This window comes from Antechinus flavipes, chromosome 2, assembly GCF_016432865.1.
Source record: "Antechinus flavipes isolate AdamAnt ecotype Samford, QLD, Australia chromosome 2, AdamAnt_v2, whole genome shotgun sequence".
Lineage (NCBI taxonomy): Eukaryota > Metazoa > Chordata > Mammalia > Dasyuromorphia > Dasyuridae > Antechinus > Antechinus flavipes.
The window spans coordinates 247,869,809-247,894,314 of NC_067399.1; the positions used below are offsets into that span (position 1 = coordinate 247,869,809).

Below are 24,506 nucleotides of genomic sequence, written 5' to 3' on the forward strand. Positions count from 1 at the left end.
ACCTTACCTTCCTGAAAATGAGTCATAGTGTAGGATTTTAATTGAGTAATATAGTGGAAAGAATACTGGATTCAGAATTGGAAGATATTCTATCTTTGCTATTTACTATCTGTATGGACCTTGGATAATTAAAAAATGCCATTAGGACTTAGTTTTTTCATCTGTTAAATTGGTTAAGGTTCATTCCATCTCTAAATCCTATAATTCTCTGCTTTTGTGCTAAAATAAAATAAAACAGAAAATTGGGTCTATTCATCATTCTATGCTTTATAGAAGAATTGTTTTGTTTTTCAACAACAAGGTCAATTTTCACCATCCTTTTACTGAGCTTCTTAATGCTCTCCTTTCATCTAAAACTTTCTGTTTTGGGTGGCCATATAACACAAAGGAAAGAGATTAAAAGATCAAGGTCAGACTGTTGTTTCTTAGTTATATTACCTTGAACAAGTCATTTTGACTCCTCAAATCTGTTTCTGCATCAATAAAAACAATAATTTGTACGACTTAATCTCTAAGGCTCTTTGCAGTTCCAGTAGTCTGTATTACCAAAAGTATTTTGACTAAAAGGTTGACAAATAGTCTTTTTTCATGAAATTTTCATAAAAAGATTCTCTATCCTATATATTTGGATCAGCAAAGCAACATCATCAAGGAACAGCAAAGATTGGTAAAAGGAGCATTGATCTGGAAGCTTTGAACCTCAGGATCTAAGGTGTGCCATCAAAAATGTTTGGTGTTTCTGGGGAGTCATTTAACCTTCCTTTCGCCATAAGTATCTCTTTAGGAATAATAATTAGTAAATCAGTAAGGACAGATGAAGCCAAGAAGATTTCCATCTGAGAGGAAGAGAAATAATATATAAATTCAAGGTCAGACTGTCAGTTGAACTATAGTTATTCATTGTGAACATACTTTTAGATATATATGCATCTGGCATTATGACAAACCTTTTTCTTTCAGGTTAAAAAAAGCTATCCTATGGATCTTAATTCTGTTAAGCAACATATTGAGACATTCAAACTAAAATCATAATTTAGGGAAAACCTGGCTGCATTAATAATTTAGCAGGAAGAATATTCATAAAATCTTATTTCATCATTTCCAGCAAATGTTAAAATTCTTCTGCTCTTCATTATTTTTGGTACTATTGGATTTCCCAACATAAGAAAATGATAAACTTCAAAGTGTATTTCCGGGAATATTTGAAGAATTTTTTATTCTACTCAGGAAATCATTGTACTTTTCTGCCATCCAGGGGAGTTTGGACCTGATCTAGCAAAATAACAAGAACTCTAAATTCCTGCTGGTACAGGTAGCTTATCTTTTCTACTATAAAAACAAAACAAAATTTTCATGGATCATGATTTGGTCATGACCTAAATAATACTGCTTGATTACTGATGCACATGATATCACTGATCATCCTTGTGATAAATATTCGTCAAATGCTCTCTGTGCAGTGTGTACTCTTCCAATTTTTGGCAGTGCCACAGATGTTCTACCCCTAGTCTCCCAGAAGTCAGCTATTTGGGGGAGTAGAGACACAGAAGGATACTTGAGTTAAGTAGTTAATGAAGACCAGAAGTTGATCCAGCTTGGAGAATTTGAAAGAAACTTTGCAACTCTGTAAACAGAGAACATGCATTGGCTTGGTACCCAAAAATCATTGAGAAATAGCTATAATAGACATCCACAGGCCTTGATGGAACATTGTTAATGGATTACCAAAGACTTATCTGGTTCCAGTTTGTAGTAATAAAATTTTACTCTTACCTAGCAGCTGCAAGATGATTTTTATGTTCTCGATCCAGATCCTAGTGGCCAAATGTTATCACAAAAAGAATCATGATGGGAAGTTTAATTTAGTTAATATTCTTGGAATTGTAGTTGCCTGTTCCTGAGTAGTGTTCAACATGAAGAAATACTTCCTAACAATTAAATCTGTCCAAATTGAAATAGACTATGAGAACACTTGAGAACAGGGACTATTTTTGCCTTTCTTAGTATCTTCAGCTTTTAGCAGACTATTGGCAAATGATAGACATTTAATAAATGTTTATTTACTTGACTTGGGAAACAATGAGTTCTCCATCACTGAATGCCTTCAAATATAGGTTGGATGACCATTTGTTGGAGTCCTGAAGAGTTCTTCTTCTGGTACATGGTGGGTTAGATGCCCTTAGAGATCTCTTTCAACTCTGAGCATTTTTCTTTATGGGACTTTGTAAGGGTTTGAGTGCTTAGTATATGTTTTCCATCTTTAGTTCCAGCTATCCTTGCCAGTTGCCATAGAAACCAAATAAAGGGTTGTTCCAAAGGAACAGACTGAGATTACAACAAGGGAGTGAGCTCTTCCAGGTATTCCACCATTATTTCCCTTTCAGAAAGGAAAAAATCCTTCAAAGTGAACAGTTTGAGTACTGGTAGTGACTTGATTCTGCAGTGTTGAGAGGTCAGATGAGAATATCTTGACATTCTTTGTGTCCATATTGTTTTCATTTATGAATTACAAAAACATATATTACTTAAGTCCTATATGCATACCAAGTGGTGTGCAGGAGCCAGCTTTGACTGGCTTAGAAGTTCCATTGTTAGATTTTCAGTATAAGTACTTACACCTCAGAAATCAGCATTCCTTATAATTCAGAGCTTGATTTATTGTTTTGTTCATTGTCTAGACTTAAGAAAGTATTAATAATGTAGATTCAACTTAAAAGTGTGTGAGCATACATTTCCTTCTTCTACTCCTCCTCCTCCGATGCCAGGTTTTTAAGTATTTATCAGCACATTCCTCTCGTGCCTGGTAAATATTGTAAGTTCAGCACGAGAGTTATAGGAGACTCAATGAATGAGGTTATCACTAGACCAGAGGTTTGGTGAATGTAGGCTAATAATAATAATGATGATGATAATAATAATAAATTGGCATTCGTGTGGTGCTTTAAGTTTGCAAAGTACTTGTATGACTTTTGAGTCTCAAAACTTTACTCATGCTCGAGAGAAAGGCCCAACCAGGACAAATAACCCATTGCCCTTAGCAAGAAGTGGTAGAAAACCTAAATGCAAAAAAAAAAAAAAAAAAAAAAAAAAGGAGATTGATTCCTTTGGCCCAGGAACTGGTCTCTCAATTCATCTTGAGAAAGTAGATATGTAGGGTGGGACCATAGAAGAGAAAAATCAGAACTAAAGAGTATCTTAGGTAATTAAGTAATTATGTAAAGATGAATGTTGATGCCTAAGTTTAGAGAGGGTCATAGGCCTCTATTATAGAAATCATAGCCCATCTGGCTTAAGTGAAATGTATCATTTTGCCTTCAAAGTTGAGCCAGTGAAAAACAAGTAGGTGGACCAGTTGTAGAGAAAAGAGAAAGAGAAAAAGACAGAGAGACTGATGCAGACAAACAGAGAGAAAGACAAAGACAGAGAGACAAAGAAAGAATGAAAGAAGGAAAAGAAAAAGTGTGATTTAAAAGGGTCAGATTATGGAAACTTCCAAAAAGAGAGAGAAAGAAAGAGAAAAAGAGAGAGAATGAAAGAGAAAGAAAGAGAAAAAGAGAGAGAATGAAAGAGATAGAAAGAGAAAAAAAGAGGAATGAAAGAGAAAAAGAAGAGAAAAAGAGAGGAATGAAAGAGAAAAAGAAAGAGAAAAAAAGAAAGAAAAAGAGAAAAAAAGAGAATGAAAGAGAAAAGAAAGAGAAAAAGAGAGAATGAAAGAGAAAAAGAAAGAGAAAAAAAGAAAGAAAAAGAAAAAGAAAGAATGAAGAGAAAAAGAAAGAGAAAAAAAAAAGAAAAGAGAGAATGAAGGATAAAAAGAAAGAGAAAAAGAGAATGAAGGATAAAAAGAAAGAGAAAAAGAGAGAGATGAAGGATAAAAAGAAAGAAAGAGAAAAAGAGAGAATGAAGGATAAAAAGAAAGAAGAGAAAAAGAGAGAGAATGAAGGATAAAAAGAAAGAAAGAGAAAAAGAGAGAATGAAGGATAAAAAGAAAGAGGAAAAGAGAAAGAAAGAAAAAGAGAAAAAGAGAGAAAAAGAAAGAGAAAGTGAAAGAGAAAAAGAGAAAAGAAAGAATGAAAGGAGAAAGAGAGAAAGAATGAAAGAGAGAGAAAAAGAGAAGGAATGAAAGAGAGAAAGAGAAAGAATGAAAGAGAGAGAGAAAAAGAGAAGGAATGAAAGAGAGAAAGAGAAAGAATGAAAGAGAGAGAGAAAAAGAGAAGGAATGAAAGGGAGAAAGAGAGAAAGAATGAAAGAGAGAGAGAAAAAGAGAAGGAATGAAAGAGAGAAAGAGAAAGAATGAAAGAGAGAGAGAAAAAGAGAAGGAATGAAAGGGAGAAAGAGAGAAAGAAAGAATGAAAGAGAGAGAGAAAAAGAGAAGGAATGAAAGAGAGAGAGAGAAAAAGAGAAGGAATGAAAGGAGAAAGAGAGAAAGAATGAAAGAGAGAGAGAAAAAGAGAAGGAATGAAAGGGAGAAAGAGAGAAAGAATGAAAGCGAGAACAAGAAAAAGAGAAGGAATGAAAGAGAGAAAGAATGAAAGCGAGAACAAGAAAAAGAGAAGGAATGAAAGAGAGAAAGAATGAAAGTGAGAACGAGAAAAAGAGAAGGAATGAAAGAGAGAAAGAATGAAAGTGAGAACGAGAAAAAGAAGGAATGAAAGAAAGAATGAAAGTGAGAAAGAATGAAAGAACGAGAAAAAGAGAAGGAATGAAAGGGAGAAAGAATGAAAGCAAGAAAGAGAAAAAGAGAAGGAATGAAAGGGAGAAAGAATGAAAGCGAGAACGAGAAAAAGAGAAGGATGAAAGGGAGAAAGAGAGAAGGAATGAAAGAAAAAAAGAGAAGGAATGAAAGGCAGAAAGAGAGAAGGAATGAAAGGCAGAAAGAGAGAGAGAAAAAGAGAAGGAATGAAAGGCAGAAAGAGAGAAAGAGAAAAAGAGAAGGAATGAAAGGCAGAAAGAGAGAAAGAGAAAAAGAGAAGGAATGAAAGGCAGAAAGAGAGAAAGAGAAAAAGAGAAGGAATGAAAGGCAGAAAGAGAGAAAGAGACAGAGAGTGCAATTTACAAGGGAGCAGATATGGAAATTTCCTTTGAAGGTGATAATGGTAGAAGTCCCAAGGTCTAAAATCCCAAAGAAAAAAGCTTTAGAACTCAGATAAAGAAAGATCTTTCTTGTTGAAAGTGGGGTAAAAGTAAGATAAGAGAAGAAAGAGAAAAATCATTTTTCTAAGAGTCAGTTTGTCAGGGTGAGACATCCCAATATCTTAGAAATGATTCTCTAGAAAAGGATGCATAGACCCAAAGTCCTATATCCATAATTGAGATTTGAGTGTTCAGATTCTAAAAGAAAAAGACAATAGAATCCTTCTTGGTTCTCAGAATTTAAATAACTATCAAAAGTTATCTTAACCAAGTTTTTCTGAACAAGGAATTTCCTCCAGAGACTCTCAGACAAATCATTGTACAACTTCCACTGGGTCGTCTACAGCCATGGAGGACTTATTATTTTATGAGGTATTTCATTTATCTTTTTAACTCTCTATTTATTGTTTTTATTTTGTTTTTATTGAGGACTTTCTAGCGAGAGTCATCTACAATACCTGGAGGAGTAACAGAATTATTATTTCAGTATTTCATTTCTAATCCAATTTGGACAAGTTGCTTAATTTGTCAAAGGCTCAGTTTTCAGATCTGTAAAATGAGCATAACACTTCTTGCACTACTGCCTCTAAGTGTTATTATAAGGGAAGATGTGACAAAATTTAAAGCACTATAGAAATAGTAATCATTATTATTCATCTTCTTTTTCTTAAATTCATTTAAAGTAGAAGTTCTGGGTCAATCATTTTCTTATTATTTTTCTCTTTTTAATGTTTTGTGGACTGTTATACAGAAGGATAAAATAAGTAATGATAATGCACATTTATATAACACCTTAAGGTTTGAAAATCTAAATTATAGATTTTATTTTATCCTCACAACTCTGGAGGGTAGGCACTATTATCCCCATTTTACAAAATAAGAAACATATCTAGGGTTATACAACGAGTAAGTTGTAAGGAGGGACATGAACCTAGACTTTCACAATTCTACTTTTTGCTTTATCCACTCTTACTTAGCTCCTTTTTATAATTCAAGAAAAGTATTGTGATATAAGTTCATATTTGTATGTTCACTCAAAGTATCGTTGGGACAATTACAGTAGCAGATGGAATTGTGGTTATGTTATGTACATCATTTGATTCTCATCTAACTTTGAATTCTTTTGAAAATATTTTTATATTTTGAAAGCTTTTCAATTTTATATAGTTTGGGGCTTTTGAGTATTTGGCATGGTGATCTCTAATGAAAAATTTTTAATTAAATTCTTATGGATCAATGTTATTCTGGGTGATTGTGGGGAACTCATTCTGCTTGTGATAATGGACTGGTTCAGTAGAGTTAATTTGTTGACTTTTCAATGAATTTTAAAGTTTATATTTGTAGAATAGAGATTTTTCTGTTGGTTTTTGAAAGATAGTGAGCTTTTCACATATAATTGTACATAATTTTCACTATAATTTCACATGTAACAGAAAAGGAGAGGTGAGGAAGTCTTGTTGTCATCTAAAGTCTTAGTGATAGGAAACATAGGAAAGCTAGAAAAACCGATGACAGCAGAAACCTAGTGAAAAGTGCCAATTCTCCATGTGTGTGGCTTGCTGGACTGGCAGTGAGTTTGTAGGATGAGGCTATAGTGCTGGTAGAGCTGGCAGTGAATCCCCTTTCCCATTCAATAGCTTGAATCATCATAAATGATTTTGAAGAATAAACTACAATATGATTAACATAGTCAATAATAAAATGTATCAGAAATCTGCATTTGAATCACGACACAAACAGAAAACAGATTAAGATCTCATAGTCCTGTTTTCATAGTTTTCAACCTTAGGCAAACTGAAGAAAGTTCTTGGGTGGCATGTGATTGAGGAAGAAATCTTAGCTTCTTCACCCGAGGAGATTCTGATTTGACTCTCTCCTTGGGAATTCCCTGGTGTCTGATTTCATTGCTTTTTCCTTCTTGTTTCTCATAATGTGTCCCTATTAGAATGTAAGTTCCTGTAGAAATATTCTCTCTCCCACCTTATTTTTATATGTCCAACATTTAGTACAGTGCCTAGAACAAAATAAATGCTTAATGAAAGTGTTTTATTTCATCTATATTCACAATAACTCCATGGTGTAGGTATTAATTTCATTCTGATTTTATTGATGATGATATTGTCACTGAGAAAAGTTTAGTGACCTTAAGTCACTTAAGAGGTTTTCTAGTCATATAGTTATGAAATATCTGCGGTGGAATTTGAAGTCAGGTCTTCTTGACTCTAGCTAAGTGATGCAAGGGATGGAGTAATGGACCTAGAGTCAGGAAGACCTGAATTTGAATCTGGCTTCACACATTTACTAGCTGTGTTATTCTGGGCAAATCATGTTAACCCCATTTACTTCCATTTCCTCATTTGTAAAATGAACTGGAGAAGAAAATGGTAAAGCAGATACTGGTATCTTTGTTGAGAAAATCCCTAATGGGTTCACAAAGAGTCATACTTGACTAAATAACTTCCTGGCTCCAAATTCAACACTTTTTTCATTGTCAAGTTTCTTTATGAGTAGGTGCCTAATAAATGTTTATAAAATCTGTTAAATTCTCTACCAGGAGTGAGTGAGTTGTATTTCACTAAAGATGTTCAAGTAGAGACTGGACAAGTGGCTACTTGATAGGAAGGGTACAGAGGTGTTCATGTTTACATAGAAATTGTACTGGATTACTTCTTGTAGTTAAGACCATTTCAAAGTGTGTTTATCTTACTCACATATTCCCTTTATTCTTTGTAAGATTGTAGAATCATGGATTTGGAGCTGGAAAATACTTCAGAGGTGAGCTAATTCAACTCCTCTCATTTTCCTGATGAAGAAATTGAAGCTTCCAGGGCTTAATGATTTGACCAAGGTCACATAGCTAGTAAGGGGCTGGGAGAAAGGAATGAATATATACTGTGTCTACTATGTTCCAGGCATGTGTTAATATTATCCTGTTAGATCTTTACAACTACCCTGCTGGGCAGATGCTCTTTCTGATTCCAAGTCTGGCACCACTCTCATGGTAATTCTCATCTTGAATCTCTAATGATGGCGTTTATTGTTAAGAAAAGAATTGGTACTTTTATAGCCAGAAATTTTTCATAAAAATTCATCCATAACCAAAGACAGAAGCTCTTCACTAGCCTCTTGAGGGAGGGGGAAAATAAACTACTCTTCTTCTATGTCTTATTTTTGTCTGACTCTCTCTGCCTCATGTCTATAAACTCCATAGAGCATTTTCATAACTGAGTTCTAAAGTTTTAGGCTGTGTTTTAAGTGAAAGCTGACCATATGTCTGGCAGACTCTAGCTACTGTTGGCAGAATGATGGGGTTGATGTTAAACAGATGGGTTCCTGGTCGATGAGTTGGTTGTTTCCTTTACTCAGTGCATATGAGCAAAAGACATTTTAATATTTTTATTTTATATCAGGTTTTCCAGGTCCTAATGTGTAGTCATTTACTTTCTTATGATTTTCTTTGTCACTAATATAACTACTACCTGTCCTTTTACTTTTGAAATACCATAGGAAGAAGCTACACCAATTATTGTAGCCTCTTTAAAGAGGCAACAAAGAATACTGAATAGTGGCAGAGGATTTTGTATAGACTTATTCTGACAAGACTCTGTAGAGAAGATCCTGTTATTCAGATGTTAGGAAATTACATTCAAATACAAAAGTAGTAGTGGTAATAGTAGTAGTAATCATAAGTAGAATCACCACTAAACTTTATATGCATTTAAAGGTTGGCAATGACAGTCTACATATTTTTATCTCAAGTAAGCTTCACCATGACCCTGTGATATAGGTATTATTGTTCAGTCATTTCAGTTATGTCTTATTGTTTGTGATTTCATTTTTTTTTGTTTTGTTTTGTTTTTGTTTTCTGAGGCAATTGGGGTTAAGTGACTTGCCCAGGGTCACATAGCTAGGAAATATATGTGTCTGAGACCAGATTTGAACTGAAGTCCTCCAGACCTCAGGGTTGGTGCTCTATACCCCATACCACCTTGATGTCCCTATTTGTTTTTTGTTTTTTTTGACAAAGATACAGGAGTAGTTTGCCATTTACTTTTCCAACTCATTTTATAAATGAAGAAGGCAAACAGGGTACACATAGCTAATAAATATTTGAGGGCAGATTTCAATTCAAGAAGATATCATCCTAACTCAAGGTTTGGTACTTTCCCTACTATCCCACTTAGCTGCCCTGTGAGATGGGTATCATTATTATGCCCATCTTTACCTATACTCATCAACACTTTTCTCCTTCTTCTGTTATTACTTTGTGCAAAAGTCATTATTGATTTGAATTTCTACTAGGGGATAGATGAACAAAGAAAATCAAAGTTGGCATAGTGTTATCAGGCTCAGAGTAGAAATGATCAATTAAAAAGAGATTTTAAAGATGTTTATTGATATCAATTTTTTATGCTATCCTCCATTCAAGGATTTGAGAAATTACTTGAGTGGAGTCTCTTCCTTATAAATGAACTTTCTGCTTGCTCTCTGATTCTCTGTCCCCTACTAACCTGAGCTGCTACATGCTTAGATGGGAGAGATGGCACAGTGGATAGAAAGCCAGGGTGGAGTCAGGAGGATCTGAATTCAAATGTGACCTCATACATACTGAAAGCAAAATCCTTTTTAAAGCATCTCAACTAAATGCCAAAGGAAAGGAAAGATGGATTGTTCCCCATTACCCCATGTTAAGTTATTCACTTATTATTATTCACTTCTCAAGAGGTTTTTGCACTTCTGTCCATGGAGAAGAAAAAAAACTAACACTTTTACATTAGTAAAACAACTTTCCTATTTGTTGTCTCCATTTACTTCTTTTCTAGGAACATCAGCAATTATTAAATACTAAATTAAATTCTGTATATACTCTGAGAATAATGGATTCACCCTGGTTCCTGTATGTAGAAATTTTTACTTCCCCCATCCCTGCTCAATCAGGTTTTCATGAGACTTCAAATCATTTTTAAGAGCAGTTATTTACAATTTGTTAAATTTACGTTGAAACTCAGTATTAGCATATGATACATTTTAAAAAACTGATCAAAATATCAAAGTAACATCCTTACCTGTTAGGGTATTCTCTAGGAGGGATACAGAGATTTAACCTAAATATGCTTTTAATAAAATTTCAGAGCTAGAAAGAGCCTTCAAACTAAAATATCAGAGCTGAAAGGGGTTTTAGAACATAGAATATTAGAACTGAAGGAGACCTTAGCATCTAGAATGTCAGACCTGGAACAGATCTTAAAATGTTGCCTATCAGATGTAATGGACTTTTAAAAACATGGAACATTAAAAATAAAAAGAACTTCAGACAAAGTTCAGCTTCCTTATATTGTAGAAAGCAAACTGAGATCTAGAGAGGGAATGACTTGTTGAGGCAAGACAGAACTACATCAAAGATCAGACCTGAATTCTGGTCTTCTGACTGCAGGTCAGAACTTCTGTAATGCTATTGTATTGTCTCTAAAAATTGGGAAATTGTAAATTAATTGCCTTGTGGATGATGATGCTAACAATAACAATCACAGAATTTGGGAATTGGAAGGGACCTTGCTGGACATCTGGTCCAATCCACGTTATGAAAAGACTTTTCTTTTAACAAGTGCTAATTAACCTTTGTTTGAAAGAAGCTGCCATCTCTTGAGGCAATCCATTCTATATTTGGACGTTCTAATTGTTAATAAAATTTTCCTGATATTGAGCCTAATTTGGCTTTTCTGTAGCTTCCACCCATTGCTGCTAGTTCTGCCCTCTAGAGCCAAACAGATCATGTCTAATTATGCTGCCACCTGAAAGCCCTTCAGATACTTGAAGACATTGATTATGTTCCCTTATCCCTCCCAACTCTTCTCTTCCCTAGGCTAAATACTCTCAATTCCTTCAACTAATTTTTATTTTACATGATTCAAGCCTCTTCTTGGTAGTCTTCTAAACATTTTTCTCCTTAGCAATATCCTTTTGAAACCATGAAGTTCAATACTGGACTCCATAATGAAGTCTGACAAAAGTAGAGGACAGAAAATCACTTTCCCATTCCCACTGATGACATACACAGACAAGGGTCCAAAGATGATATGCCGCTGTGCGGATAATTCTTCATTATATATTCTGGTCCTTGAGAAGTAAAACTCTGAAGTGAGATCTGAAAAAACCCTAGCTCTGACCAGAATACAGGCTGGATTTTATTAGTTACTGGAATAAGGAGAGTTGGGAAGGGAAGTGGGAGCTTCCCCTCACTTTGTCTCATCAGACCTCAAGTTTCTTTTAAATACATCAATTTTGGACCCACTAAATAAGGAGTGAGCCAGAGATGGGAAGAGAATGAATGAGTGTCATAGAGAGGGGGTGTTTCACCCATAAACCATTGTAGCTATTTCTGTCTTCCTGACCCCTCTCTGTGATGGACGGTTAGTCGTTTGCACCATTCTAAGAATCTTAACACATGGATACCAAGATAGTTAACCCTTTGTCCAAGTCCTCTCTTTTTCATGCTGTGACTAGCCAGCTTCCTTTTCTAGTATTACACATCTTTCTGAGGATGTCTTATGGTGCATCTTATGCACAGGTAATTCAAAAATAAATACTTTGTTGGTAATGCTGTCAATTACCTCTACAATTCTAATTCTTTGGAGATTGTAATAGTCTGTCTTTTGTATCCATGTAAAATCATTGGAAAATATTGATTTTAATAAAGCTATAAACATTTTTTCATCCAGGCATTGTCCTTAGCACTGGAAATACAAAAAAGAGGCAAAAGGCAGTCCCTATCCTTAAGAAGCTCCCAGTCTAGTGTGAGAGACAACAAACTATCCCAATATCTCTATATCTTTATATCTATCTATCTATCTATATATATATATATGTGTGTATATATATATATATATATATATATAGTAGTATAGTATACACACACACAGAATAAATAGAAGAAATTAACAGGGATAAGGTGCTAAAACTGAGGTGTTTAGAAAGGCTTCCTGTAATATAGAAGATTTTAGTTGATACTTAAAGGAAGCCAATAGTTGGAAATAAAAAGAGAACATTCCAGACATGTCTCTAGACATGGAACAACTGAAGAAAATGCCTGGAACTGAAGAAAATGCCTGGATAAACAATTATCTTGTTTGTGGTACAGGAAGTCCAGTATCACTGTACTGAAAAGTATATGATAGAAATGAAGATACAAGAAAACTAGCAAGAGGAATGGGGTAGATCATAAAGAGCTTTGAACAAAGGGATATTTTATTTCATTGTGGAGATGATAGCCCCTGGAACTTATTGAGTAGGTGGGTAATTTAGTTGGACCTACACTTTAGGAAAATCTCTTTAGTAGCTTAATAGAGGATGGATTGGAATGGAGAGAGACTTGAAGCAGGGAGATCTTCCAGCAGGCTATTGCAATAGTCCAGGCTAAGGTAATGAGAGCCTGCACTAGAGTGGAGGCTGTCAGAGGAGAAAGGGGGACATACTCAATAGTTTGCAAAGGTGAAAATGACAGGCTTTGGCAACAGGTGGATATATAGGGGTGTGGGTGGGGAACAGGGTGACAGATAGAGGAGTACAGAATGACTTCTAAATTATGAGCCTGAGGGACTGGGAAGATGGGGTTGTTCTCTACAGTAATAGGAAAGAGAGAAAGTGGGAAAGATTTAGAGGGATAAATTCTGTTTTTGATATGTTTAGTTTAAGATTACTAATGAATGTTCAGTTCAAGATGTCTGAAAGGCAGTTGGAGATACTAGATTAATGGTGAGCAGAAAGATTGTAAATTGACAAGAGGTAGAGTTGAGAATCCTCAGAATGAAGATGTAATTAAATCCATGGGAGTTAATGAAATCACCAAGCAAAGCAGTATAGGAGAAGAGAAAGTCCAAGATAGAAACCCTGTGCCTGTGGAGCACCTATTATTAGAAGGTGTGATCTGGAAGAGAATCAAGCAAAGAAATCTGAGAAGAATCAGTCGTATAGATAGTAATAGAACCAGAAAGTAGTGGTGTCCCAATAATCTAGAGAAGAGAGTGTCAAGAAGGAGAGAATGATTAACAGTGTCAGAGCCTGCAGAGAGGTCAAGAAAATATGAATTCAGAAGATATTTTTTTAAAAAGTTTTATATCAGGAAAAAAACCTTAAAATTTAGAGCCACACTCTATTCTCTTATTTGTGTTTGTTTCTGGGTTCAGTTTATTGTCCTACTGTTGTTGGAATATATGTGTATGTGTGTGTGTGTGTGTATTTATTTATACACACAATGATAGACCACTGCAATGAGCTGGCTACTCAATAATTTATAATAATTTGGATAACAGCCTTTTTTCCTCCATTTGCTTTTCCTGTGTGGATAATTGGTCAGTTTTCTTTTGGGTGATTGTGATCTTGCTTTAGGAGTTTTGGAGCATTCGAATAATTAACGTCAGCAGTGAAATCTCACGTTTAAACAGCATAAAAACTAATTGTTTTTTATATTTGCCCATATTCTTTCATCTTCTTCTCAATTTATGCTATTTATTTCAAATGGGAAGGAAGGAGGCATTTATTAAGCACCTACTATGTGCCAAACAACCCTGCTGTGAGGTAGGTGCTATTATTAACCCCATTTTACAGTTGAAGAAACTGAGTCAGAGATAAAGTGATTTTTCATCATCACACAGCTAGATTCCAAGCTGTAGGACACTTTAGAGGCCATCTTATCCAACACCCTAATTTTACAGATGAACAAACTGAAGCCTAAAGAGAGGAAATGATTTATTCACAAGTGGTAAGTTTTAGAGCTGAGATTTAAACCAGGTCCTTTGCCTTCAAGTCTAAAATTCTTGCTACCATCTCAAGCTATCTAGGACCCTCTGCTCCTTCCTAATGGCTAGTGAAGCTGGTGAAAGAACAGATTGTCTTTTCCCAGAAGTTAGAAATGAAAAGGAGAAAAAGAGGTTTGTTTCCTTGGTAGAGGAAAAAGGGAGCAAAACTAGGGAGGGTTGGAGAGAGGAGCATTCTCTTTCTTTGTTGTAATGTTCCACTGTGTATCATAAAGTAATTGCTTTTAACTATAGTGAATGATTAGGTCCTCCGGCAATTTCATTTGTGCCCCTTGGGAAGCCTTCTTCACTGGGAGGCCCAGAAAGCTCTTGCATTTTTTATTTCCTCATTCAAATGTGGGGAAACATATTTCATTAATTAGTTGCTAATGTCTCTTGTGCAGGAAGAAGTGCCACTAGAGTCTGACATCTTGATTCAGGAGGAAGGCTAGCAGCCTTGTTAATGTCTTGCCACCTCTTATAATTCTCTGGGGTGTTCCAAAGTGGTGTGAAGCCACCTCCAGAAACAGATAGAAAACAAAATTGTTTAAAAGAGACTTAGGAGATTTAATGGGATTTATTGTTATCCTACACTATTCCTTTTTTACCTTCTTTTGGAGGGAAGAATGAAAGGATTAGAACTTCGGTGGCTGATGCCCATAAGTAACCGTAGTCTCCTGAGTTTTGATCCCCCAGTGCCAACGGGTCTGCTAGATATGTTCATCTCAAGCTCCACATATCCAAAATTAAATTAGTTATATTTCCCACAAACCTATCCATCCTTCAAAATTCCCAATTTCTTTTCAGGAGGCCACCATCTTTCCAGTCACCAAAGTTTGTAAACTCAAATGACTCCTTCTCCTTCACCCTCCATATACAATTAGTTACTAATATAGAGATTTAAAAAGTTGGAGATATATAATTTCTGGGTAATTTAATCATTTTATTAATAATACCAACATGCTTATATAGGTGGAATATATGTCTTGTGTTTATCCTCTTATCTACTCTTCCATGAGCCTTTATTAGTGTGGACCTAAACAGCTCCTGTCCAGCTCCTCTTCTACACAGCTAAAGAATAATCTTTCTAAGGTCTCATTTCATCACGTAACCACCTCATCCAAGAATCTTCAGTGGCTCTCTATGAGTGCTAGTATAAAATGTAAATTCTTAAGTTTGTTATTAAAACCCTATTACAATTACTTCCAGCCTTTTACTTTTCTAGGCTGATTATCCATAACTTCCTCTTGGACACTTTACATTATACACAGTTCCAAATATCTTAGTGCATTGTAAAGCTATATAATTATATGCTTATGCTTATTTGAGGAAGTCTGCATTCTCTCTCTTGCCTCCATATAGACTCTTCCCCTTAACTGAAATACTTTTCTTATTATATCTTCCTCCCAGAATTCCTATCTTCCCTCAAACTCCAACTCATGTGTTACTTCCTTTGAAAGTATCTTCTGATCTCCAATTAGTGATAGAACTTCTTCAAATAAGCATAAGCATATGGATGTATAGTTTTAAAATACACTAAGATTTTTGGGAGTGTGTGTGTGTTTGCTTATCTATCTACATACACTATACTATACTATCCTGTACTATATCTGAATCAACTCTTACCCCTTAAATAGTTGTTGTTTGTCCTTTGTTCTTGAAGAGGACCATGACATCAGGGAGGTGATACCATGGCATTCAATTGAACTGGATTGAAGTGAGGGAGGGATGTGCAAGGTCAACTGTCTCACTTTCCCCTCCAGAACAATAGGAGTCTAATGACTAGACATAGACTAAGACTACTAGAGATGGTTTCTTGAAGACAGACACTGTTTTTCTTGGAGTACTTATTCAGCTCCTACTGTTTCCCTTTTCTGATTTTTTTTTGTATTTCTGTATTCCTGAATTGCACATAGTAGTTGCTTAATAAATGGATATTGGATTGTTTTACTGCATGATTTTTTATGCACTTTGACATGTCCTTGCTTTGAAGCAGAGATTAGCATGAGTGTAAAATAAAAAGCTTTCCTTCCAGAAGTACTGCAGCACAGAGAGACAGCTTCCCATATTTAGTCTTGTCATTTTCCTGAGGTGGGATTAGGATGCTAACACTATGGGACAGTAGAAAAGGCATGCAATTTGGAATCAGAGAACCTGGGTGTAAGTCCCTATACAGCTGTTTGCTACCCATGTGACCTTGGGCAAATAATTTGACCTGTGTGGACCTCAGTCTCATTTATACAATAAGAGGTTTGGATTAGGTCCTATCTAAGGCACCTTCAGGCTTTAATTCTTATATTTTTCTCTTTATAAGACCCATAGACTAAGTTAAATTACCTCACAGGAAATACCAAGAGGGAGAGAAAGTTTACTTTTAAAGTTGGGATCTAGAATGAGTACGTTTCTCTTAAAATAATAGGGCTAGCTTCTTATTTCTTTGACAAAGATTTATTGAACATCTGCTGTGCAGAGGACATAGTTGCTTGAAAAACATTCTGATTTGTCCCCATGGTTAGTCACCTTGGGTGGCAGATGCTCCTTTAACTCACTGATGGGAACAGTACCATTTATTGTGGGAAAAGGAACTAGATGATGTTCAAGATCTTGTACAATGTTTGATGTGCTTCATCTTAATAGGGCTGGGAGGTCTTGGAATAATTCTTGTGAAGTTCTTTCTCTCCCTATCCCAGTTTTACTATAAGGTTATGTAGTATTTTGCTTCTTGACACAACATTCTTTGACCTTACAAATGCAGTGGGATCAGTAACCTGTGGCCTGAAGGTATAATCTTTCAACCATCAGCTCACTCAAAACCAAATACCTTTTGGAATTTGGGTTTATTTAAATTTCTTGGCTAGACAAGACACTTTAGAAGGAAACTTGGAGGTCATCAATTTCATTTTACAGAAAAGGAAACTGAGGCACAGAAGAGTTTAAGTGACTTGCCTAGGATAACACAGCTAATAAGTTTCTGAGTTAAGATAGAAGCCCCACCAATGGCCTAACTCCAATTCCAAAGTTCATCTACTGCGTCATAGATCTTTTTGATGTTATGAGTTGCCTTCCTCTCAGCAGAGCTCTCTACAATAGGGAAGTCTGATGTTGGGATTGGAAATATCTCCAGCATCTTTCTGTGCTATCTAAAGTTTTAAAGAACCAGAGTCTATCTGGTCCCTATTGTAGACAAAATAATTGGCATTAATTTCACAAAAAGCCTAACATCTATAAAAAAAGTTCCATTCCTTCTTTCTGAATGGAAGCAATGGTAAAGAATAAAATGACATTCAAGTATCTTTCAGAGAACAGGAAAAGACATTCCCCTGAATCACCCTTTATCTTAAGAAATAGAATTTGCAGAACTAAAGAATAAAATGCCTCTGAAAATCCTGTCTTCATTTTTTAAACCCCTCTGAAATACTGTTACATTAAGACCCCATTGTACTCATGCATTTTCAGCAAAGATCCTTTATCAAAAATGTAATTTGCCAGATAGCAAAGACTCTGCAGATGGAAGTCTCCTGTAGGATGTCCAGAGGAAAGAAGGAGGAAAGGATAGGATGCCATTGCAGTCTTTCATGAATTGTAAACCCTTGGTTATGTCATCTTGAAGTAGAATAACCCAGGAAATGTAGATTTTCAAGAGGCTGATAAAAAATTAATGTTACTACTCCCATCCATCTTTTTATAGGTTTGCAAAAGGCTTTCTTTATCCCTATCAGCCAGATATACTTCAATATTCATTAAGAACTTGCTGTTGGGTGGCATTCTATTGGACGCTAAGAATTTTAAGATGAAATAAGACATTTTCTGCTCTCATAAAATTTATGACATAGTATGGTGTTAAGACATTTGTGTGAATAACTACTAAAAGGTAGAAAATGATTAAAGAAGTGAGATAAAATATTTGGACTGAGGAATTCAAGATAGGAGAGGAATCAGGAAAAGTTTATTGAAGAAGTGACACCTGATTTTAAAGAAAAAAAATCATCCTGCAGTAATAAGAGGACACAGATTTTAATATGAGTGTAAGGTATCTTTCCTAATACATGGATAGCCTGATTTCAGAAAGGCCTAGAAAGACAGACATGAACTGTTGCTGAGTGAAGTGAGCAGAACCAGGAGAACAATGTACACAGTAAAAAGATCAAATGATGCATTTGGCTCTTTTCAACAATGTGGTGAATTCAGGTAATTCCAATAAACTTGGGATGGAAAATGCCATCTGCTTCTGAAGAAAGAACTATGGAGACTGAATATGGATCAAAGCATAGTATTTTCACTTTTTTGTTATTTGCTTGCTTGTTTTTTCTCTTTCTTGTGATTTTTCCCCCTTTTTGTTCTGATTTTTTTGGTACAACATAACAAATATGGAATATGTTTAAAAGAATTATGAATATTTAACTGACATCACATTGCTTGCCCTCTAGGGGAGAGGCAGATAAAGGATAGAGGGAAAAAATTTGCAATGCAAAGCTTTATAAAAATGAATGTTAAAAACTATACACGTATTTGGAAAAATTAAATACTATTGAAAAATGTACAAAAATTATGTGGACAGCCTATGCAAATATGAAGTTACTTGAGGGCAAGCTGAGATTGTAAAATAGCAAATAACCTAATTTTAGGTTGCCTGAACAGATGAATCATAAAATAAAGCTGGGAAAAAAGTCAGTTTCTGATTCAAGTCTTTGACTTCAAACTTTTGGAAAGGATAATGATTTAAGTATTTTTATATATGGAAAATATAACATGAGTGGCAAGTGCATTAGATTTGGAATCAATCTGAGTCAAATCCTGGCTTTTTTACCTATTACCTCTGTGGCCTTGGGCATATCCTTTCCCTTTCTTTCAGAGAGAGAAAATGACTTGTCCTAAGTCATATAATAAGTAGGAAGGGATGGTTGGAAAAGCAGAATTGATAGGTGATCTCTGAAGTCTCTTCTAGCTCATGTATGCTATGCCATGTGTGAGCCACTCATTCTACAGAGGAAGAAAATGGCCTGGAGAGGTTATCTGATAATTTATCGAAGGTCATAGGGTTAGTAAATGATAGATTGTTGTTGTTGTTCAGTCATGTCTGACTCTTTGTAGACCCTATTGTCCGTGAGATTTTCTTGGCAAAGATACAGGAATGGTTTCTTATTTCCTTATCCAGTAACTTGCCTTTAGGATAGCAGATCTAGTATCTGAAGCCATATTTGAACTCAGATCTTCCAGGCTTCAGGCCCAACACTTCACTGAGCCTACTAAATAGCAGAGCAAGGATGTAAACAGATTCCCAGTGATCTTGGAGGCTTATTTCAATCCTAGATTTTATGACCTTTTAAGTTTGAAACAGGTAAAATATAGCATAGAAAGAATAACTGCCACAAAATAATCAAAAGTGAATGTTCCAAAATTATAAAAAACAAGCATTGTTCCAGAGAGATGAGAAGACACCCCCCAGACCCCATTCTTTGTAAAAGTGGGGGAACTTTACAAATATTTCCAGATATCAATCAAACTTTTTTTTAATTTATAGCAAGTTTTTTGTAATAGTAAAGAATTGGAAATTGAGGAAATAACCATCAATTGGAAAATGGGTGAACAAGTTATAGTATATGAATGTATTGTGTTATAAGAAAAGAAGAGTGGGTGGATTTCTGAAAAACCAGGAATCATCTATATGAAACTGATGCTGAATTAAGTAAGCAGAACCGGGAGAATATTGCACACAGTAATAGCAACATTATGTGATAATCACAATGATAGACTTAGATCTTCTCAGCAATATAACAATCCAAGACAATTCTGAAATACTCAAGATGGAAAATGTGATCCACATCCTAAGAAAGAACTATAGAGTCTGAATGCAGATTAAAGCATACTATTTTTGCTTTTTTAATTTGTCTTTTTTCTTTCTTATAGTTTTTCCTTTTTGTTCTGGTTCTTCCTTCACCAAGATGATTAATATAGAAATATGTTTAACATGATCATACTTGTATAGCCTATATTGGATTGCTTGCTGTCTTTGGGAGTAGGGAAGGAAGGGAGGGAGAAAAAATTGGAACTTAAAATCTTACAAAAATGAACATTGAAAACTATCTTTACATGTTATCGGAAAAAATTAAAATATAAAATACAAATTTTTATTTTGAAGAAAAAGTGAGTTAAAAGAAACAGTATGTGGCACTATCATAAGTTAAGCATCTATTTTATTATGTTGCAGAAGATGCAGTATGATGTAATGGACTGGGAGTTAGAAGTCATTCATACCCTTAGACTTCACTTTCCTCATCTGTAAAATAGAGGAGAGGGATTAGTATAGATCATCTCTGTGGTCTCTTCTGATGCTGTCATTTCCAGTTCTGTCACTAACGAGTACTTGATATGGAGCATACTGGATGATCACTTTCACAATCTGAGCCTCATTTCCTCACATAAAAAATGATTTTTTAATGATAGAGTATGATCTGTCTTTGAACTCCAGTCCAGGTTTAATTATCATAATTTTTCTGATTCTCTATATATGGCATATAGGGTAACCTTATTAATCATATTTGTTATGACTGTAATAAAAAACATAGGATTATAGCTTTGGAGCCAGGAGGAATTTTAGAAGCCATTTACTCCCAACCCTTCATTTTACAAATAAATAAACTGAGGTAGACAAGATAAAGTCCCAGGTGAAGAACTGGAGTTAGGACTTAAAGTTCCTCATGCCATGCAAACATATGGTTAAAAAATGGAAAAGACACGAACAGTTCCCATTCTATAAATGGATGCTTCTTGCCTACCTCATGTGATTAAATTGCATACCCATGGGTAAATGTTTAGATCAGAGTATTGGTGGTCATGCCTCTTACTCACTCTATCTTATTGGTAAAGGATTATGCTTCATTAATGGTAGCAGCTCTCCAAATAAAGAGAAAAACAGAAAAGCCACATTTGCTGGATTTTTTGTTATCATTTGTTTTTGTTTTTGGTGTTCTCTGTGAGTTGGATAGATTGTAGACTGATTATCTTTATAAGTTTTGATTTTCTCTTCTGGAAAATGAACATCAACTTGATTCTCCATATTTCACAGGGAACAATTCTTTGTAAAATCAAAGTGCTTTGTAAATGTGAGCTGTTGTTATTAGGTGGAGGCATTTTTACATCAGATAGGTTGGAGTTTATTCTTTAGTCTCATATAAATGAAAAAAAAACAATAAGATATTTTCAGTTTCAGTTGAACATAGTCTAAAGAAAAAGGCTCCTAATACCTTATAGCAAGAGGAGTTCTCTGAACTCCTAAGCATTGGAAAGGAGTATATAAAGTAATTTCCTGATTCAGAAGACCATAGCTTCCTTTCATGAACAAGATGAGCCTTGGCCAGATTGAGTTCTTAGAGATGTTTTGGAGGCTTCTGCTATTGTCCTGCTAATGCTCCAATCCACTGCTTCCCAGGATTGTATATTCTGGGAATGGTGTCAACTAGCCTTGTTTGGAAGCAGTGCTGATTTTCAGAATTATCTGTGGCTTTTTGTATGAAAGGGTGCATGTTTAAAATAACCCCTTTCCTCCTTCATTCATCATAATCCTGATTGCAAAATCTTAGAGAATGATTCTATCTACTGATAGATGCTTGTTATATAGTGCTCCTTCCTCTATTATTGCTGGGTGGAAGGAAAAATAGACTTGGATGCTGCTAAAATTAAGTCTAACTTAAGTGGAGGAAAGCCTAACTTAAGAGGAAAGTGAAGCCTAACTTTCTTATTTCTCTCCTGGACTTTTGTAGTACAAACACCCAAGTAGTTTAAAAAAAATCTATTAACCTTAACTCTTATGTGTGACAATTGGAAAAAAGATTGGAAAATTTTCAAATATTTGTCAATTTTAAAAATGATTCTCTTTTGAATGTCTGAGTGCAGAACATTTCTAGCATATTGTTTCAGTCTTAAGATTATTTTTCCCCTACCCTAATTTATAGGAACCCTTCACTCAAGATTTTCTTTGATGGCTGATCAAGTGTGGAAGGAACTCCAAGGTCTCTAAAACTTGTTGCACTGAAGTGTTTACTTCAGTGTTTACTATCTGGCAGTTCCTAGCATGTGGCTGTGGGCAAGTCACTTTGTCCCCAGTTCTTGTCCCCAGTTCTCTTATCTGTCAAATAGGGAAAATGTTACCTCTAATACCTACCTCAAAGAACTATAAGGATAAACTGAGATAATGTATGTAAAGTGCTTTATAAACCTTAAAGCAGCATACAAATGAAACTGCTAGTTTTATCATCCTTATCAAGCTGAAAAAGTTTCTATACCATTGACCTAGTGATAGCCATGTGTGTCTGTGGTTGGATGACCATCATTATGAAACAACTTATGAAAACCATCTACTGAGATAGGTAGAGTTATAATCTACATTATTAGTCTTATCATCCACAAAATTAAATCTGGAAGAAAACAGAGAAGGCATCTAGTCCAACCTCCCTCATTTTTACAGATGAGAAAATTGAGCTCCAGGGAAATTTAGTGATTTGTTCAGCATTTCACAAGTAGTAAGTGACAGAACTATTATTGGTTAATGTAGGGCCCATAGCAATAAAAGTTACAAATTCTTCAAGTAATCACTATAAAGCAATAAGATATGAATTATGAGCTATGTAGAGATAATTAGATACATGCTTAGAAGGTAAATAGCTACATATTATGAGTGTATTTTTAATTGGAATATTTCACACCATGGGGTTTGTTCTTTGGTTTCATAGAAAAGGAAAAGAACAATAAGATATTTTCATTTTCAACTGAGAAGTCTAAAAAGTATTTCACATACAATAGGAATTTAATTTATTTAACTGTCAAGTTACAGCAAGAGAAAATCAGTTTTGATTAAAGAACTTTCCTCAATGTTATGGTTGTTTTATTCCAAGAATTGATAGTTATAGGATATGGATGTATTTGAGGGAATTATTTGGGATTGAGGGTATGACTGGAGATAAGGGAAAGGACTGGAAAAAGTACAGACCACCTTTCTGGTTTTGTTATGCTATAGTTTAGAAATATTATAGTTTTCCTGGTAATAAGTGTAACAAAAACAATAGCTGATATTTATATAGTGCTTTGTGGTTTGATATGTGTGCGTGTGTATATGTGTGCAAATATATATTATATCCATATGGGGCACAATGGATAGATTGCCAGGCCTGGAGTCAGGAAGATTCAAATATAGCCTCATACATTAGCTGTGTGATCCTGGGCAACTCACTTATCTCTGTTTGCCTCAGTTTCCTCATCTGTAAAATCAGCTTAAGAAGGAAATGGCAAACTATTTTAGCATCTCTGCCCCCCAAAAAAAACCTAAATGGGGTCACAAAAAGTCAGATGTGACTGAAAGTGACAGAATGATAAAAATATATACATATATATATATATACATATAAAATTTCATTTACATCTCACAACAAGCTTATAACAATTTGTTTCCACAGCCCATAATTCAAATCTTATTAGTTTATACAGATTAAAGAATTTGTAGTTTTTACTATTATGAGTCTTCCATCAACCAATGGTTCTATCACTTAATATCTGTGTGATCTTAGGCCAATCACTAAATCTCTTGGACCTTAGCTCCTACACCTATAAAAATGTGAAACAGTCAGTTAATAAACATGCATTGAATAGCTACCATATGCTAGTCACTGTGCTGAGCAGTGGGGATGCAAATATCCATGCCCTCAAGGAACTTAATAGTTTTATTCAGGATGACAGATTCAAAAAGAAGCTAAAAAGAGAGGAAAGAGAAAATGGTACCCAGTTCTGAGGCAGGAGCGATAAATTGAAGAGAGGAGTGGCCTGGTCACCCTCCTGAAATAGGCTTTTATTATTCACACTTTACAGATAAGGAAACTGAGGCTCAGCAGAGTTAAGTGATTTCCTTAGGATCACACAGCTTGCAACTGCCCAAGCTGGAATTCAGAACTTCCTTACTTTCTATACAGCACTCTGGCTGCTCTGCCATATGGTCTGATGCTAGGCTAAGGTACCAGCATTTTGTACTCACTAACAAAACTGTATGTGGGCACCTTTGGTACCACATGAAAACGACCTGAGGATCAATAAGTGTGTGTGTAGAAACAAGTAAGTAAAGATGCTGGGATTCTCGGTAATCCCCTCCTGTGTCAGTAGTTTGCAACAGCCTCACAAGATCTGCCAGCCATCAAATCTCCATTTGCATGCTTGAGAAATTCCGGGAGCAAATGGGCCTGTTCAAGCAGCAAAGGCCCCAGAGCGAGGTAGTTCTGGAGAGATTGTGCAGCCTTCCTCTCTCCCATTCCCATAGAGGATGTACTGTGGTGATTCTCTGTGAGATGGGCTGAGTGATTGATGGGAACATCTTCATTTCAGTGTTTGTCAGATGCCCAAGAGAGCTCCATCCCTTCCTCAGCTGTAGCTGCTCGGATGTACACAGATCACCCTAATAAGCATGTCTTTCCCTGCCTACTTTGGGTCAGAAGCCAGCCTCTCTTTAATGGGGAAAATCTGTAAACTCTGATAACAGCTTTCATTATGTCATCATTCCAGTGGATCTTTAAGTCAGGTCAGAACCCACAGAACTCTTTCCTC

At 35.3% G+C, this 24,506-nt stretch overlaps 1 protein-coding gene and 1 long non-coding RNA gene across 9 annotated transcripts in view; one reads left to right on the top strand and one right to left on the bottom strand.

The window, feature by feature from the left end:
* The window catches only part of LOC127548978 (uncharacterized), a 95,882-nt gene extending 92,274 nt beyond the window's left edge, over positions 1-3,608 (bottom strand). Inside the window, exon 1 of one of the 3 annotated variants that reach the window (XR_007950497.1) lies at positions 1,774-3,608. This is a non-coding gene — a long non-coding RNA (uncharacterized LOC127548978). The remainder of the gene's footprint in view (positions 1-1,773) is intronic. The other 2 variants (XR_007950495.1, XR_007950496.1) reach the window with 2 other exon arrangements.
* PHACTR3 (phosphatase and actin regulator 3) overlaps positions 1-24,506 on the top strand; it is a 282,307-nt gene that overhangs the window by 126,438 nt on the left and 131,363 nt on the right. The gene's annotated exons all lie outside the window — the stretch shown is intronic.